Raw genomic sequence first — 6,016 nt, 5'->3', positions numbered from 1 at the left:
TTAATCTGGTGACGGGATAAAGAAGACGCAGAGGGAATACAGGGAAGTGAATCCCGAATGTTGAATACAGCGTTGGGCCGTCTAAGGCAATACACTGCGGCGGGCGGCCTGTTCAGCAGTTGTGTATGATCCAAGCCATAACTTCTGACGAGATCTCCGCAGTCGAGGCTACCCATCTCCCCCATTTTCGGAATCCGATTCCCTTAAATTGGCACGACCTTTCTCCACGATGTTCGCCTGGTAGAGCATGTGGGGGCATTTCCTCCATGGTACGGCTGAAAACACCGATTCAACACTATTTTTATTGTACAGTTGTTGAGAAAAGTGGATGTCGATGATAGTTTCACCCTCCTGCGAGTTCCGTATATGGTGCGGAGATTGGAATACTCAAATCGCGTAGCTCGGAAGTCAGCATACGTATGGCGTGGACAGTGAAATGCTCAAAAACCATGCATATACGGGCGAGTCACTATCTGATGATTCATCAAGATTCACAACATGAAATTGTAGATGAAATCGAACCCTTGGCAGATGAAATTGTATTCCATCAATTTTCGGAACATAAAGCGAGCACGATACTAAAGAGGCTTTCCTTCTCGTCTGTGGAATTTTGGTAAATGAAGTCATATTCCATCAATATTCCTTCTCGTTGTGCACTGAAGGGACTTCTCTTCTTGTCGGGACATTGAGAAACATATGTGCTTTGTGACGTATGTGCATGTGTCAAATGGTTTGAGGCTATATATCGTCAACGTCTTAACATGCTATTCAGACGTACCACATGTAACTATGCATTTGAGGTTAAAAAAAACAAAATTACTATAATTTATAAACTAGCTTAATGTGGAATATTTAATAAATTAATTTAATAAAAAGGTAGAGAAGACATAGCACCTTTGCAAGTAAATTTCAAATTTAATTTGCTTTTCATATTATGAATACCAGGAAGGTTAAATATTCATTATCTATTTGATAATTATTATGTTTAGAAATGTGTTTATTTTAGAATAAGATTTCCAAAATTAAAATTTAATTATTAAATCGATGATAGGAATTTAAATTTCATTAAATATTTTAAAATAGTCATTTAATATTTCTTATTAATGTAAATATTTTTTTTTTTATTGCAACTAAACAAATTATTACTATCTTTGGAATTTAGTTATAGAAGAATAAATTTTGTAGTTATGGGTAAATAATGGTTTACTAGGAAATTACTTATGGAGACAGTTATCTCTTTCAAAACTAAATCTCTAGAGTAATTTTACTTGAAGGATCAAGAGGATAGGAGTATTTGAGATCAGAAAAATGAAAGGAAATTGTGAAGAAGGGTCAGGCAATCTGTGATGGCTATGTTTGGTAAAGACTAGATAACTGGTAAATATTAAGGTCTATGATAAGAGAGAGAACTCCTAAAGTGAGAAGTACCACGAAGGAGATTCAGTGAATCTGGTAATCTCATGACACGGAGGAAAATTAAAGTGCAGATCTTGTTTTAGACTCAGCCCTTTAGCGAATCTAGTAATCTCATGACACGGGAAAATTAAAGTGTAGATCTTGTTTTAGACTCAGCCCTTTAGCGAATCTAGTAATCTCATGACACGGAGGAAAATTAAAGTGCAGATCTTGTTTTAGACTCAGCCCTCAACAACTTAAACAAATAAGTAAAGAATTTCTTGTATAAGTCATCCTCTGAATTATAGCTTGAGAGATAGACTGTGTTAAGAGAGAATATATGTAAATGATTGTTGAAAATATTATAGACAGGGTTTCCTATTCCTTAATGTACGACATAGTTTTTTTTTTTTTTTTTTTTGAAATATTTCATCAAAGAGTAAAAGTAAAGTAATAATAGAAAACTGAAGGAAAATAATTACAGGAAGAACTAAAGGAATGAGAAAATTGAAGGAGAACCCTTATTATAATTACCAAGAAGAACTAAAGGAATATCAATAACATTATTAGAGAACTTAGATGTAGAAGTATTTTTGGAAAATGAAAAAGTAGTGTAACATGAAGTAAAATTGGAAAATGACAAAATTTCTCTAAGATAAATTAAAATTTGGAAAATGATAAGATTCCTATAAACATTGCTAACACAATACCAGATATGGTAAAACCTCTATTTTGTCTTTTAATTAAATCAGGAAAAGCAGTTAAATTAGTCTCTCAATCGAAGGAATTTCTCTAAACCTAAAAAGAGAACAAGTATTCTTAAAGACAAACATATTCAAAACGGTTCCGAATATGGTACCAAAATCATTTACATGTATTATAACCAAATCGATGCATAGCAAATAAGCTATCTAATTAAGCAAAGCCCCATGGATACAAATAGACAAAATAAATAAAATTTAAACTCACAAATAATAAAAAGTTATAGTCTTAACGAGATAGCAACAACTCTAGTATTCCAAGCTTCTAACGGAACTGTTAATATGTTTTCTCTTTTTTCTATAACAAGCAGAGAGAATTTATTAAAATCGTAACTAAAACAGTGCAGAATGAATTGAGGGACAAACTTTGAGTCGTAATAAAGCTCTGTATAGAGCGCTAGTGTAAATTAAATACTCTATGTAAATTAAGAAAAGATAACTTACAACTTCCAAAACTCAGCATTGAATAAACATGGAAAAACAATCTGAACTTTGCATATAGAGTGTGAAAACCCTCATCTCAAAAGAAATACACCATTGATAAGTTCCATTCATACAGATTAAATGCCCAAAATATATGTAGAATACTAATAAAGGCGGCTTGAACATAGTGCCAAAACCTTCCACATTCGGCCGAAGCCGTAAGGTTTATCTTAAGCCTCAAACCAAATTCTGAGCAAATAAAACCTAACAGTAGAGCCTCGGCTCCATCGGCCTCAAAAATCCCATTTAAAACAATTAACACAGTCTTATAGACTTGGAATCCTGGTCATAAAACCCTGACCTAAGAAAGATATGAAGTAAGTCATAATACCCGAGGCTGGTCACGTATGTTGGAGCTGGTTGAAGAGTTTTGTTGTACCACCAAGCCAAACTCTTGTCCCGGGAATCAATGCCTTACACAAACATAGAGGTTTTGTTAGAATATGTAAAGGAATCGAAGTTTTCAAAGATGATACTAACTCTGTTAAACGAAGAAGAAATTGTGGAAAAAAACCTTAAACTTTTACCTGTGGAAATGATGCATGCAAGCCTTGCGTCTGCTGATTGTGTTCCAGGGCGTTGAAGCAGTGTTAGAACCATCAACTTATCAAGATGTCGAAACAAGGAATGGACAATCCAGTGAACTAGATCTACAGGCGGAAACAAACACTCAAGAACAGAGCAGAGCCATAAACCCACAAAATCTCTGGAACGAAACAATGACCGAATGAAACCACACTGTCAAGGAAAGAATGCCAGACATCTTGTGGGCCATTCGATCTATCCAGCTATGGAGAATCATTGATGGAGGCGCCAGACCCCAAGGATTAGTGTTCAGATATGGACAGATGAGTAACCATTAGGAAACAACCATGACCAGGACATCAAAGAGTAAATACGCATGTGTTCCTATGGCGGGAATTGAGGCTATGGCCTGTATCATTTAGGGCCTAGGCCAACAACGTACCCAACATGTTTAAACTCTTAGGAATGTATTAATGATGAGTTCAATTACCGTGTGCAACCAGATCCCACCAATCTTTGTATAATTTATCAAAGTACATAAAGTCCAAATCTTTTATTCTCATATGATTTTGATAATAAAACTTGTCTTTTTGTGCTTACAAACCATTTGTATATGTTAATAATAATAATGTGTCTTTTGCCATAATTGTGTATTGTTTGGGGTCATTATATAAGAAAATTTATTTATATATATAATGTTTATTAGTTGGATGTGTTACATATGGTATCAGAGTACTCAGGTTCCAAAAGCGAGGCCTCTAGAATAATGAATAACAAAATCAATGTTGCACACGTAGCAGATATCAGATAGTCAGCATGAGGCAAGCTAGAAATCTACCACATGGCTCCATATTGGGGACATGGCCAACATCATTTCGAGAAAGCAATCCTGAGGTTTGGGTGCAGCTGTGTGTTGATACACAAAATTCCAATGCAGATCTCTCAACAACTATCCAAGAACTAAAAGATTGGTGCAGGAACAAGAAAAGATTCTAAGAGACCTATTGGATAGACAGAATCATCAGCCACTAGCCCCCAGTCTGAAGCAGGGCCACACGACTGGGGAATAAGAGTTATGAACTAAAAATATGGAAACAAAAGGAGGAGAAGAAAAATAGGACGAAGAATCAGGAAACGTCTCTGATCACAAGACAAAGAAGAAACATAAAATTAAAATCAAAGGAGAGTTTCGTAAAATCAAGCCTCCTCTCTTTAACGGGGAACAAGAAGAGGTTGCAGAAGCATGGTTAATTAATATGAACAAGTATTTGCCACTGTATGAATATGATTACAATTTGAAGGCCCGCCTAGCCATTTTCCAGCTTCAAGGGAAAGCTACATTATGGTGGGAGGAAGTAAAAACAGTCCATCAGGTCAATGGGAAAATCATAACTTGGGATAAACTCCAAAAATTCTTCAAGGAAAAATGTTTGACAAAGAGATTTTATAATGAGAATGAAAAAGAGTTCCATGATCTCTGCTTGGACCAAATGACCATGAATGAATTTATAACAAAATTTACATCATTATTGCAATACGTTCCTTATATTCACAAAGAAAAAGCCAAAGTACAATGGTTTGTCATCAGTCTTCCGTTGTTAATGAAAGAACAACTGGAATTTGACAACCCAAAAACCATGGAAGAAGTCATTCAGAAAGCACAAATCTGTTATGATCAAAATAAACCAAAGAGAGATACGAGTAAAAGGTGGGCAGACAAGAAGGGAAATAAATTCATTCCCAGCCATAAGCGAGTTAAGAGCACCAGCAAGAAGGGATTATATAAAGGTCAAGGTAATTGGAATGTGAATAAGCCCATATTTAAGGTACCACAAGAAGCTAGGAACAATGAAGAAACTGGTAGAAACGAAGCACAAATAATTAACAGACCACCTGTACAGTGTTGGGGATGCAGAGGACTACATTATGTCAAAACTTCCCTCAACGCAAGGGAGCATACCATATCCCACAAATTCAGGAGGCATCCACTGTGCGAGAAGTGGCAAGAAGCATCCCTAGGATCAACGCAGCTCTTGAAGATCATTAGGCAGAGTTTCAACCAACTATGGTTGAATTTGAAGGTACTATTTTTTACCAAACCTGCTTTATTTTAATAGATCCTCGTACTACATTTAGTTACATTAGTCCGAGGGTAATGGAACAATGTAAATTACAAGCTGTTAAATTTGAAAACCCATGGTTAGTATAGCTAGCACCAGGAGCAACAAGAAGAGTTTTGTCTAAAGTAAGTAACTGCGCCTTGAAATTAGATGGTCAACCTATCATAGCTAACTTAAATGTGTTACCCCTAGGGTCATACGACATTTTGATAGGTATGCACTGGTTAGAAATGCACTGGCCCTTAGTAAATTGTAAGACAAAAGCTATTACCTACCGAGATGAAGTAGGAGAGAGATAGGAAATTCAAGGTGTTCAGAAACCTCTACAATTAAGGCCAATAATAACCTCCCAATTAGCCAAATGCATCAGAAAAGGTTGTCAAAGATATGCTATACAAGTAGGGTATGCTGACTCTAAAGATAAATATGTATCACTAGAGAACATCCCTGCGATATAAAATTTTCCAGATGTATTTCCTAAAGAAATACCAGACCTACCCCCAAAAAGAGACAGATTTTACTATTGAGATGATTCCAGGAGATGCTCCAGTTTCCCAGGCACCTTACCAAATGAGCATACCCGAGCTAACAGAATTGAAAATGTAACTCCAAGAGTTGCTTGATGAGAAGTATATCCTTCCCAGTGTATCTCCTTGGGGAGCTCTAGTATTATTTATTAAAATGAAAGACAGAACCCTGCGAATGTGCATGGATTAGCGTCAGCTAAACAAG

Source organism: Pinus tabuliformis, chromosome 9 (assembly GCF_031772625.1).
Source record: "Pinus tabuliformis cultivar Carrire ecotype Pingquan chromosome 9, CPIR1, whole genome shotgun sequence".
NCBI lineage: Eukaryota > Viridiplantae > Streptophyta > Pinopsida > Pinales > Pinaceae > Pinus > Pinus tabuliformis.
The sequence above is the reverse complement of the archived record's forward strand: the minus strand, read 5'-3'. Positions refer to the sequence as shown.